The following is a 13,381-nucleotide window of genomic DNA, read 5'->3' on the forward strand; positions in this document are numbered from 1 at the left end:
ACCCTCTGGAACAAAACAGAACTGCTTTCTAGGGAGCTAAACTGCCACATCTTTCTCCCATACTCCCTAACTGCTGAACTTTTGGTTAACAGTCCCAACTTAATTCAGTTATGAGGGTTTCTTATTTCTGCATATAATCATAACAATTTTAACTGCTTTAGAAATTACACCAAGATGCCCAGTGAACTTACCTTAGGGGCCAGTGTACATCATTGACAAAGAAGTATGCTTTGTACATGATTAACATTTTGGCATGTCTTTTAATGGATGTTTGAGTCCAGAACACCAATAGAACTTATTGAGTCTGCATTTCTCATTTTAATTTTTATCTCCACTAAGTTCATGTTTTATTTTGGATCACTTATAGCTGAAGTATTCCATATTGTTGGAATCAATGGTTCAGGGTTTAGTTTTGAGATCTTGCTAAATTATGGCTTCAAGAATAGGTGATGACCTGGTCTCTTGATCCATTTTAAAGTTGTTCTAGTTGTTAATATTTTCAGCTTTCTTTATGTTTAAGGTTTTGCTCTATTTTATTTTCTATTATTAGCTTTTATATTTTTTGTTTTTGTATGTTTTTCAGCTTATGATATCCTTAATGGGTGAATCTATACAGACAGTAACTAGATTCATGGTTTCTTGATCATATGGCATTGGAGTTGGGGGAATTTAGGAGTTAATAATGTTCTAAATTAAGAAAGTGTTCTATAGTTGATTGTGGTAATGATTACATCACTCATCTTGATTTGATTGAACTACAAAATTGTATCGTATGTGGACTATATCCTAATCAAATGGTTTTTTAAATATAAATAAAGATTGAGCATGAATTGATGCCTTTCACGGGGAGGGTGGATCATCAAAATCAAGCTGCACAAGCCCCAAGAGTACTAAGCTAGCAAGCACAGCTGTCCTAATGGGGTTGGGAGTAGTTTATCAAGGTGGGAAGCTTCAGAGATATTGGGGCAGTTGTACCCTGTCCCATAGGGTCGGTATGAGTCTGCATCCACTTGGTAGCAGTGAGTTTGGTTTGGCTCTAGAAGTAGGTTAGAGAAGGAATGGAGGCTGGGAATCACATGCCATGTCACTCTTGACTTACCAAAATCAAACTCACTGTCATGGAGTCAATTTCAACAACAGGTCGGGTCAAACTGACCCTGTGCATTGTCCAGACTATTTTTAAAATATAATTTCTCCAATTTATTTTGGCAATGGATTGTAGGACATGTGCAATTTATCTTGACCTGAAAATATGACCATGTACTGTGAATTTTCCTGGCGGGGGTAAAATTTTTAGCCTAACTGTTATAGAAACATTGCTATGACTTTCTTCCATCTTGTTATAAAGATTAGGAAACGGAAAAAAAAGAAGCAAACTTGCAAACTGGAAGGGAAGTAGCTTATTGCTGAGTGAAGTCTTTTGAAAACAGTTGCTTCTTCCCTCCTTCCAACTGTTTGTCTCCATACTCTTCTAATAGTTCACAGAATGTAGAGGTTGGTTTGTGCTGTCAACAGTTTTTGTTTCTGGATCTTTCTTTCTCCAGAGTGAAGTCCTTTCCTCCTCAGTTTGTTGCTCTATGTAGTGTTTGACATGTTCAGTCCCTGCCTGATTGCTTCAATGAGCTCTTCTTTTACTTTTGTTAATTATTTTCTCATTTCATCTAAAATATCCTGCTTCAATCTGTCATAATCTCGTCCCTCGAGCTGGACTCTATTGGCACAGCACTGTGCTGAGGGGGCAGCTTTTTGTCTCTGTAATGAAGCATAGGCCTGTAATCAAAAGCAATCTATCTGATATTCCCTTGGAGAATCCCATCTGGAGATAGCATGTGACTTTTGCTGCCATTCATGGTATTTCTACTTTCCCAAGGTTTTCTTTTGGTTCAGGTGTATTTTGGGGTGTCTTAGAAGCGACAGGCTCTGAATATTCATGTTTGTCCTCTTTTTGTGCTGCTTCTATTTTTGATCCCTTTTCAGCAATCCTCCTCCTGGCCAGAAGGACATTCATTTCTTCCATTTAACCACTACCTCCTAAAGGAAGAGGTCCATTTCTAAGACCTGTTTCTGTTTTAGATGAAACAGGATTCATGCCAATCATATTCCATGTGCTTGGGAAAGAAGCATCATCCATCCATGACACTTTTCTCAGTTTTTCTCCAGCAATTGCAGCTGCAAGTCTAGATACAAGGAGATAGTCTTCTGACATTGGTACAGAAACAGGGATGAGAGTGGCAGGCTGGGGGCTGGCGGGGGTGGTAGTGCACTTGGTTAAGAAGCAGGGATGGGGTGGAGGCCCAGAGCATGGAAGTGGAGGTGGTGGAGGCGGGGCTGGAGGAGGCTGGAGTACTTCAGAAGCCTGTGCAGGACCTGGTGGGAATGGTGGATGGGGTGGAGGTGCAGATGGTCCCATGACAATGCCCTTTGATGGACCAGTACATGGAGAAGAATATTATGGGTGATAAATGGAGAAAGAACATTGTGGGTTGCAGAAATGAAGAAGACCATCAAGGAGATGGATTGACCCACTGGTTTTCGTAACAACAGGTTCACATATAGAAATCATTGTAATGATGGTAAAGGATTGGAACATTTTTCATTCTGTTGTGAAAGGGTCACCTTGAGTCAGAAACACCAGCATCTTACAACAAAACAGACTACAATTAATCAAAATTTATGCAGCATGTTTATACTTCACCTTATTACGGTTAACACATTGCAGAAGAAATCTCTTGGGTTTAAAAATAGCTTTATTTAGCATACCAAAAGCACAGAAACATAAGGATAACCTTGTCTATTATAAACATAAATATAGTTAAATACCATAATTTAATGCAAACCAGTGTTTTAAAATGTGAAGTATTATAATAAATGCATGCTATTTACACAGGACCAAGTTAAAGCTGACTCTTCATTATCAGATCATCAGTCTTGAAGCCATCATTAACAACAAAACAAATACAGCACCTCTATTTTCACTGGTCAATAGACACACCAAAAAAAGAAAAGATAAAAAGTACAAAATGGAAATAAATAATTGTATTTTAAACATATACATAACTCATAGTGTCATTCACAGCAGGAAGGCACATAGTGTTCACTCTAGAATTTCAGACATAACCTCTGCATATGGAGGCTTGTAACCTACTCAGATGAAGGCCATCGTCAATTTTTCCATTTAAATACAAGCCAGTTGTGTCTATTTAGTCACCACATAAGAAAGGTACTAAATATATTCTCCAAAAATAACCATAATTAAAACTGATCAAAGGTGAGTGTAGTATTAATCATATAAGAAAGATAAAAGCATACAAAATATGTATTGCTCCAGAAAAGCTCCTTAATTATAACAAATGTCAAGACACCCCTTATATAAAATCAGATGAGGCAGTTGAAGATCATTTTTTTAACTCAAAGAAAATCAAAACCGACTAACTTGAGTTAATATTTCTTTAAAAAGTGGGTAATTTACTGCTTATGCTCATGTAGATATATGTAGCCACTGTAAAAAGCCATCTGGTGATAATTAAAGGAAATGGAAACTGAGTTAAGGAAATGGAAACTGAGTTATTTTATGACCCAACCATCCCTCTACTGGGCATATACCCAGAAGAGGTAAGAAATAGACCATGAACTGTTGTCTGTGCTCCAGTGTTAATTACGGCACATTTCACACTCACAAAGAACTGGAAACAACCTAAATTTGCATCAATAGATGAGTGGATTTGGAAATTCTGGCATATTCACACAATGGAGTATTACACATCGCTAAAAAGCAATGATAATTACATGAACCACATCATCTCATGGGAAAAGTTGGAGAAATTATGCTAAGTGAAGTTAACCAATCATGAAAGTACAAACACAACATGAGTCCACTGAGCGAAGTACAGTCAGCACAGTAGGGATAGAAGCAAAGCCCCTTATCTCATACTTTATGAGTTGAAGTACAGGCAATTAGGCAAGGGACAGATCAAACCCAAAGATGTACTTGTTATTCCAACACAAAGAAGGTGGGGGAAGGGAAAAAAGGGGGAGAAAAAATGATGGAGACCATGGCACTGGGTGAAGAGGGCACAAATCTACCCAAGGGGAGGATATTGTTTATTTCTCCACGGAAATGGGAGAGTGAGTGAAGAACCAGCCCCTGCATGCCAAACATTGAGGGTACTGTAACCACATGGAGGAATGCATGAAAAGATTAGGCTGCAGGGTCCACTCCAATCAGAGCCAAAATAACTTACACCCTAAAAGTATGTGCTAGAGGACAGCACTAAACCTACAGATTTGGGGGAAGGACGACCTTCTATGCCTACACAGAAGCAAACCAAGAAGGAAAAGAAGAGAGTGAGCGACTAGACCCCACCCTGGCACACCAAGCCCCGAGGAAGAATCTCTGCATGCAGCTGCTAAGGCACAGAGAGGACTGTAGGGTGGACAATAGTTTAAGAGATGATGTTCCCTCATTGGAGCATACTGCGACATAACACAGTACTGAGGACACACCACAAGGAGTGGGTCTGCTTCTCACCCCACCTCCCCATCCACACACAGTGGGGCAAACCAAGAAGGGAACATAATAGATCAGCAACAGGAGAAAAGCAAAGCCACAAAGTCCCTGAGGAGCCCCCAAATAGACTGCAGACTAGGAGGGGCAGTTCTCAAAACCCCCCAGGAGCAGTGGGGATATAGTAATCAAGGTCTGCAACAGTCCTGAAATTATGTATGTTTTTAGATTTGAGTTTCTTTTCTTTTTTCTTACCTTTTATGCAATCTTTATTTCTTTTTATTTTGTCTCCATTATTGTTGTTTTGCCTGCCCATATAAGATATAAATCGAAAGCAAGCCTGAGGAGAAATCACAGTGCTGATTGTTCTGGAGGGACTTGCAGTATTGGGTGGGGAGGTGCAGTGAACAAACAACGCCTTAGACAGGGGAACAACTAGGGAATTAAAATTAACAATGAGGAGGACATAGACATCCTAGTGGTGTTGGAGCAACAGCAATCTAGCTGAGAGGAATTACTAAGAGAAGAAGGACAAGCATGTGGTGGAGCAGGAGGAAGGTAAAAGGAAACAGGAAAGATCTAGGAAGCAAAGCTATGCATAGAGGTATAAACAGGTGTGTACAAATGTAAATATATTAATTCATAAAAATAGAGGTATTGTCTTATATACATACATTTGTATGGCAATACATTGAGGAAGTGGATGGACTTTAAGCCTCTGGTCAAGCTCACCCTCAACACAAGAACACTTTGTTCTAACAACCAGGCATTCTTCTGATGCTCATCCTACTGACATGTTCACTGAAGACAACAAGGATGCATAAGGAAATGTGGTTAAGAAAGCGGATGATGTCCAGCTATCAAAATATATAGGGTCTGGGAACTTAAATGCTTGAAGTTAAACAACCAGCCTTCAAGCAGAGAAGCAACAAGCCCACATGGAAGAAGGATACCAACCTGTGCAATCATGAGATGTCCACAGGAATCGGTAACAGGCATTAGAAGACTGAAAACAACAAAAAGTATTTTTGAGAACAAGGGAGGGTTGGAGCAGACACCTGAAATCCATCTGTAGACATTAGGACATCCTCTCACAGAAGAGCCACAAGAAAAGAATGGGTGCAGTATAGCACCAACGAAACACAATATTCCTCTGGTTCTTTGAGGCTTTCTAACACACCATTATCATGACCCCAGTCCTGTCTTTCAGTTCTGGCTAGACCGGAGCATGTGCACTGGTACAGATAAGAGCTGAATACACTCAGAATCCAGGTCAGATAAAACGTTCAGGTACAGAAATGGGAGATACCAGGAGGGTAGGGGGAAGGTGGGCTGAGGAGGGGAGGAAGAGGTAACCCATCACAATGATCGAGGCATAATCTCCCCAGGGGTGAAGGGAGACAGAGGTTGCTGTAAGATATTAAAATAATATTTTATAATTTATCAAGGGGTTATGAGGGTGGGAAGTGGTGGGGGAGAGGACCTGATACCCAGGGCTCAAACATAAAGTAAATGTTTAGAAAATGATGATGGCAACACATGTACATATATACTTGATACAATTGATGTATGGAATGTTATAAGAGCTGTAAGAGTTCCCCAATACAATTATCTTTAACAAAGAAAACCCCAATTGATTTTTTAAAGTGGTATTTTGTTTAGCCTATCACTGTCATATGCAAACCACTGTGATATTTGTGGCTGATGCCAGTTCTCGTTATGAGTTAGTCATTGATCAATTTAAGCATGTGCCCCCCCCAAGAACAACATTATAGTTGTGCTGCAATTCAGATATCTCTAAGAAGCAGCATTAAAGGCCAGAGTGGGAGCTTAAAATGTAAAAATTGAAGGAATAGTGTGCAAAACAGAAAAGTTATTCCTTAGGTTGTCCCTCTATAATATATGCCAAACTAAGGTGCTGTTTGCAAACACATGATCCCTGACTGTACACTTGGAGGTCAACTGCTTAAAGGTTATCTGCCTGAAGGTCGTCAGCCATCTAATGCAATCAGGTCCTACTGTCTATCCTACCCTAAGTAGGGTCCACTCCCTTCTAATAAGGATAATGGACTGCTCCCCTGAAGGAGAACCCAAAGACAACTAAGGTCAAGCAAACTCAGGGAAGAACAAGGTTAGGCTGCCATCTTGACTCTAAGTCCAACTATCTTGTTTATGTGTATGCCAACAGGATGGACCAGACTTTAGTGGTGAGATCGTGCAGACCATGCAACAGATGAGTGAGATTACCACTCCCTAAAGTGCAAGTGCTCCCTTCACCCAGCCACTGTCATCCAATGAGATCTTCAGAACCCTCCCTGTTGGCTACCACATCTCAAAACAAGTTCTTCATCAATATGTTACTCTGCTGGCAGATGATCCACTAGAGCAGTGGTTTTCAACTTTCCTAATGCCGTGACCCTTTAATGCAGTTCCCCATGTTGTGGTGACCCCTAAACCATAAAATTATTTTTGGTGCTACTTCATATTTGTAATTTTGCTACTGTTATGAATCAGATGACCCCTGTGACAGGGTCCTTTGACACCCCCCAAAGGGGTCGCAACCCCTGCAGGTTGAGAACCCCTGTACTAGAGTTAATTGGAAACTCTGGGGACAATGGTGGAGGAATATGTCATCAACTTCCATAAGGCTCTAACATCCCTAGCCACAGCAACTCTGGAGTCTGTTGTACAAGAGAGATTTGGTGCTAGAATATTCCGGCTCGTTTTTCAAAAGAAGCACCTAGAACAGAAGCAGGTAGAAGACTGCAATGATTGCAGAAAAAGGAGGCAAAAGATATGCTATATAAGATGCTCTCAGAAAATGTCATTTCACTCCAGGAAATTCCCCGAACACCTGACCATGCCCCCTCCAGGACCTCCTATGTATACACTGTGAACGCCCTGTCAGCTGCCTGGATGCTGCTGCCCAGATGCTGCAAGAGCATAGCCACCTTGATAGAAACCAAAGAGAACAGCATCCACTAGAGAAGTTTCAGAGAGTAGAAACCATCATTGCCTCTATGCAAGCTACAGGTGCAGAGGAGGAGCAGCTACAAGAAATCGAGATGATCACAGCCCGCTCAACTTGGTCTCTGTGGGCTTGAGTTAAGATGGTTTTAGAATCTCTACAAAACAGAGCAGGAGAGGAATGAAGAACATCAATGTAAGAAAATTCCTGAAATAAACTACTCAACATTACAGAAGCAGGCAAATGTAATCCAAGATGAATATGAGATATTTGAGAAGGCTTCAGAAAAAAAACAAAACAGAAGAACTTAAGTCTGGTTTCAAAGATAGCCTCCTGGAAAATGTCTCTGCCCCACCTGAAAAATGCAGTTGGAAGAAGGTGAAGAAGCATAAAACAAAAGAAGCAGATAAGGGCACAGAGGATACTAAGCATAAGAAAGCACCTTTACTTTCAAAGGTAGAAAGAGAAATTGCACAAGAATGAGATTTAGAAACCAGACTAGCTTTTCCTGTTCCTGTAATAGAAAGACCATCCAATGCAGACAACCCGCAAGGAAGGTATCAGGAATGTCACTATGGTGCTTTCCCATTTAAGCTGATAAAGAACATCAAACAGGCAGTGGCATGCTATGGGTCAACTCCTCTTTTGTGATCAGCATGATTAAATCTCTAGCTGAACCTAGATGTCTGATCCCCACAGATTGGAATGCTTTAACTAAGGCCTGCCTCTTTCCTTTGGACTTCTTACAGTACCCAATCTGGTAGACTGAAGGAGCTGAGACACAGGCTCTCGGGAATATAGAGGAGGGTATTCCCATAGGGTTAGATCAATTAATGGAGAATGGTAATTTCATCACAATGGAAGCACAATTGCAGGTTACTGAACAAGCAGTCTCACAGATAATGGATGTTTGTGAACAGGCTTGGGAAAAATAATACCATCAGGAGGCAGCTGGCCCAATTACACTACAGTGAAGCAAAAGAATAATAAGCCTTATCTAGACTTTGTCTCCAGATTACAGGATGCAGTTTGCACAAATGTGGTTGATTTGGCAGCAGAAAATCCCATTCTTATGCTTGCCTATGAAATTCAACCCCCTCCTGACAATCTGATTCATCCATTCAAGTTGCAGAGCTTAATCCTTAATAGTTGGTCATTTTCAAAGAGAATGCCAGTGCTCACCATGCAGTTGGGTGGCTCAGAGTGGGCCTGGGTTGGGAATAGTGTGGGGGCCAGGGCCAATTCCAGAGAACCTGGACCTTGCCCTCATTGCAAGAAGGGAAACCTTTGGCGAAGATTCAACAATGAGGGAATCCCATTAATGAGAACCTCCCAGCTTGGAAACTTGTAGCCAGTGTACTCTGAGCCCCTCCCAATGGAAGCTGAGGAACCCCATTTCTACTGAGCCCAACACACAATGCATGGCACTCCATCACTCAATCACACTGCCGGGAAAAACTTTTGATAGACTTAAGCAGACAAGAAGATTATTCTCTTATTTTAGGTGGCCCAACAAAAATTATTAAGACCGGAATTCAGGGTCCATTACCTAAAAGAACTATGGGGCCATTACTAGGAAGAGCTAACCTAAATTCTCAAGGTGTTCAGGTTGTTGATGGAGTCATTGATCAGGATTATGAAGGGGAAATTGTGGCAATGGTTAAGTCTGGTATACCGTGCATTATAAAACAGGGAGACTGCACAGGCCAATTACTCTTACTACCCCATGTCCCTATTAACAGAAACGGCACCAATCAGGAACAAAAGCCAGGGAATTTAGGTTCACCCTTGGGCCATGGGATATTCTGGAATGCCGTCATGGATAAACAAGAGCACCCATTTATGGAGTTAATAATTGAAGGGGGTAATTCAGGACTTTTAGAGTCAGAAGCTGACATTTCCGTTATGAGCTATCAACAGTAACCTAAGATCTGGCTGTTGGTTGCCCCAGATTTTACCATGGGAGGAATAGGAGAAGCTAATCAGGAGAAGGTATGACAGAACAGGAAAATTCTGCCTTGCACAGACCCTGAGGGGCAGTCTGACCTAATAAAACCTGTTGCAACTCTTACACCCCATAATTTATGAGAAAGAGATGTTACAAAAACGGGGAGTCAGATTATATATCCCTCCACAGAGTTCAGTAGCATAAAATATCATGAAGAATATGGGCTATAAAGCAAGTGGACTTGGAAAGGATGAGCAGGGAAATCCATTTCCAATTGAAGTGATTCTCAAAAATGACCACCATGGCTTAGGGTATCAAAGTTTTAGCTGGGCTGCTGTGGTAAATCCTCACCCATTACGCTAACTTGGAAGTAAAATGACCCAATTTGGATAGAACAGTGCTCCCTTAATAGTGAGAAGTTGCAGGCTTTACATAATTTGGTTCAAGAACAGCTGAGAGGGGGTAATAAAGCAGAGAATTGTAGCCCATGGAATTCTCCTGTATTTGTAATTAGAAAGAAATCTGGCAAATGGAGGATGTTCATATACTTAAGTGCTATTAATTCTATTATACAGCCTATGGAGACACGACATGATTCCAAATATTTGGGATATGATTGTGATAGATTTAAAGGATCGTTTTTATACACTTCAGTTGTATTCTGCTGACCATGAAAGATTTGCATTCATTGTCCCTGAATTAAACTATAAAGCTCCTAATAAGAGATATCATCTTAAAACTTTGGATCAGGCATGACTAACAGTGCTACTATGTGTCAATTCTTCACAGGGAGAGTGTTAGAAGACTATTCTCTGAGGCTTATATAGTCCGCTACATGGATGATATTTTAATATGCACCTAACAATGATATGCTACAACAGACCTATAAGCATGTCAGAGAAGCTGTCTTTCCGGAAGGATTGGAAATTGCTCCCAATAAAATTTGAACTACCAGTCCTCATACTTACTTAGCAACAGTGGCAAATCAGACCACGATTAGGCCACAGAAACTTGAGACTAGAAAATAATCATGCAAAAATTTTAAGTGATTTTCAAAAGCTCCTTGAAGCCCCATAACTTGATCTCCTTCTACTGAAAGATTGGGAAATCATGCAAACAGGAAGGTGGTACATCGAGGTTGGGAGAGGCTAGACCAGGTAAAAGGCTCTGAGATAGTTAGTTTATTGTGCCAACCTGGCCGATAAACACATGTGGGGTTAACTGAAGGGCGGAGAGATAAATGGCTCAGGGACCCTCACCTTTCGAGTTCTTGGGTCTCTTGCTTTCGGGTTGTCGTATCAGGGTGCAGCTGCCTTAGCCAGTTCCCTGCCTTAGCTTGCAAGGCTCAATTCCTGCAAGACAGCTCTAAGGAGAAGCCACATGGATCTAACCCGATGCAGCCCTGGGTGCTAGAGCATGCGTGTGGAAACCCCTGCCAGTGCTGAGATGATTACACATTCACTGACTCAGCTTTCCTCCTGCAGTCAGTATCATTGCGTCTGTTTTGTGAGATGGAGGAGGACTTTGTGGATTGGTGTTGGACATATTGGTTAATGTTGGACTTGTGGGCTTGGGCAGCACTGGTTTGGGATGTTTTCTTGATGTGCACTTAACCTTTATATAAAACTCTCTCTTATACATGAGTTTCTGTGGATTTGTTTCTCTAAAGTACCCAGACTAACACAGGCTCAGAGAGTAAACCAAGGTTAGGTGAGTGTTGTCTATTAATATAATGAAGTATTCTGTTCTAAACTTTTAATCCTAGGGCACGGGACTCCACACACTGGTTCCATCCTTTACTGGATTAGGCAAGGCCTTTCATGTATTCCAGGCATGGGGATTGGAGAGAGAGAGAGAGAGAGAGAGAGAGAGAGAGAGAGAGAGAGAGAGAGAGAGAGAGAGAGAGAGAGAGAGAGAATGAAAACCTGAATTGGTGGCATAGGTTTTAAGAATGATACCCTTCTGTGAAGCCCAGGGAGGGTTTATATGAAGCAAGAACTAAAACCTTTAACCTTCCTTAAAATTCTGGACTTTTCCTGCTTGGCTTCCAGAGAGGTCCAAGTAGGGGCTCTTTTGGGGTGTCCAAAGCCAGTGTCCTGATCTGCTGCCCTAGTAGGCCTGCATCATGGTAGCAAAAGAAGAACGGGGGTTTCATTCACATGTTGTGAGACCACTGCAGACATACCTCACTGCATTGAAATGTGGAATATGCAATGGAATGCAGTGGGTTGTGTATGTCTGATCTGGGATTCTCCTAAATTCTGCCTCTTCTAATTATTATTTTTGTCTGGGATATGTGGAACTTCACAAGGTGCTGCTATGGTGATTGCTAGGTGGCCTAGTTTGTATACATAATATGTTGGTTTTTCTTTGTGTTCTTTTAGGATTTTAATGTTCAAAAACTTCTTTTGTACTGAAAAAAATTAGCCAAAGCAACTTTGGTAGAAGGCTCTGCACTGGAGAAAAGGGTCTGAACAAGCCCGAGGACCATTCTTGTGAAGTAGTAGGCCTTCCCCTATCATCCTTTCTTTCCACCCACTGGCCTATGATCTTCCTGCATTCAGGGTCATTGCATGTCTTGTGTGAATCTGAAGAGGAATTTACAAATTGGTATCTGATATTGGGGCTAATATCGGACTTATGGACTTGATCTGTACTAGGCTGGGATTTTTTCTTAATATACAATTACTCTTTGATATAAAATTCTATATCACACACATGAGTGTCTCTGGATTTGTTTCTCTAGTCTACCTGGACTAACACAGTAATAATTACATATTTTAATAAGTAAAACATTTTAGGCTAGAATAAAGAAACTATTTTAGTGTCTGCCCAATTGCATTCCCTTTCACCCTTCCACCCCTCAGGTCACAACTATCATGCATTCCATTGGATACGTTATGTTTTTATCACACACGTTTACTCAGTTACTCAAGGACAGCCCTTGGAACCTCACTCCTACTTAGTTAAAAGGGAAAGATTCATTTTGTGTTTGCCAGGCTTTCCTCGTATACTTTTTCTCTCCCTCCATCCGGGTACATCCAAACTGCACGAGGACATTGCTGGCTGGCTGATGAGATTCCTGGATACCTGTATGGGGAGTTTTGCATGTTTTTTAAAGACGGGAGTGTTTCACACACTTGAGACCTTTATTTACTTATCTCTGGAAACAAGCAACTATTTGGAAGGAATGGAAAATTTGGAAGAGAAAAGAAATATAAGTGAACTTGTAACTGTAGCAGGCTTGTATGGTGTCGGAACATAAGGGTCACTCTGTGTTCATGGGGCAGCTCTCATCACCGTCATCAAGAATGAGCTTGTAAAAGTGGTACTCAGCCAGGCAGAAGTCCTGGTCCCGCAGAAGGCGCAATTGGATCAGGCTCCTTGATAGTCTTGGCTTGCTGCTGCAGGAAGTCACCCAGCTGCTTGTCATCCTGCTCAATGGCGACCCAGTGCAGGTCCACGAGGCTCAGATTGATGTTCTGCTGCAGGTGAAAGATGCACTCCATGGCGTATATCGGGCTGCACCAGTCGTCCACATCAGGTTTTGTGATGTCAAAGAGCTGCAGGTGGCATTCTTGCTGATTCTGTAGTTGCATCAGTGTGTCCACATTCACATGCTTCTAATTAGACAGCTACATAAAGTAGTCAAAGGAGTTCTTCCTGGTTGAAGTAGTAGGCCATGGAGAGGTAAGTGTAAGAGGCGTGAAGCTTGACGCTGATATGTTGGTTGATGGCAGCTTCTGGTAGTCCTGGCACACCTCAGGTAAAGACGCCAATGCCATGACGAGGTGGATGATGGAGCTCCAAAGGAGGCAGGCTGTATTTAACAGAGTGCTCACTTCCTTTCCAAGGGAGAGTTCTGACTGAGGTGCTGGATTTGGAATAGATACCACAGGGCTGCTTTAAGACACACATGATAAGGTTGTTTCAATGGGGTGATTGGGACTTGGATATATGG

General features: G+C 41.5%; 1 pseudogene; it reads right to left on the minus strand.

Annotated features, from left to right (window-relative positions):
• Positions 1 to 1,575: 1,575 nt before the first annotated feature.
• LOC142433299 (protein enabled homolog) lies at positions 1,576 to 13,019 on the minus strand (annotated as a pseudogene).
• Positions 13,020 to 13,381: the final 362 nt, after the last annotated feature.

This window comes from Tenrec ecaudatus, chromosome X (genome assembly GCF_050624435.1).
Source record: "Tenrec ecaudatus isolate mTenEca1 chromosome X, mTenEca1.hap1, whole genome shotgun sequence".
NCBI lineage: Eukaryota > Metazoa > Chordata > Mammalia > Afrosoricida > Tenrecidae > Tenrec > Tenrec ecaudatus.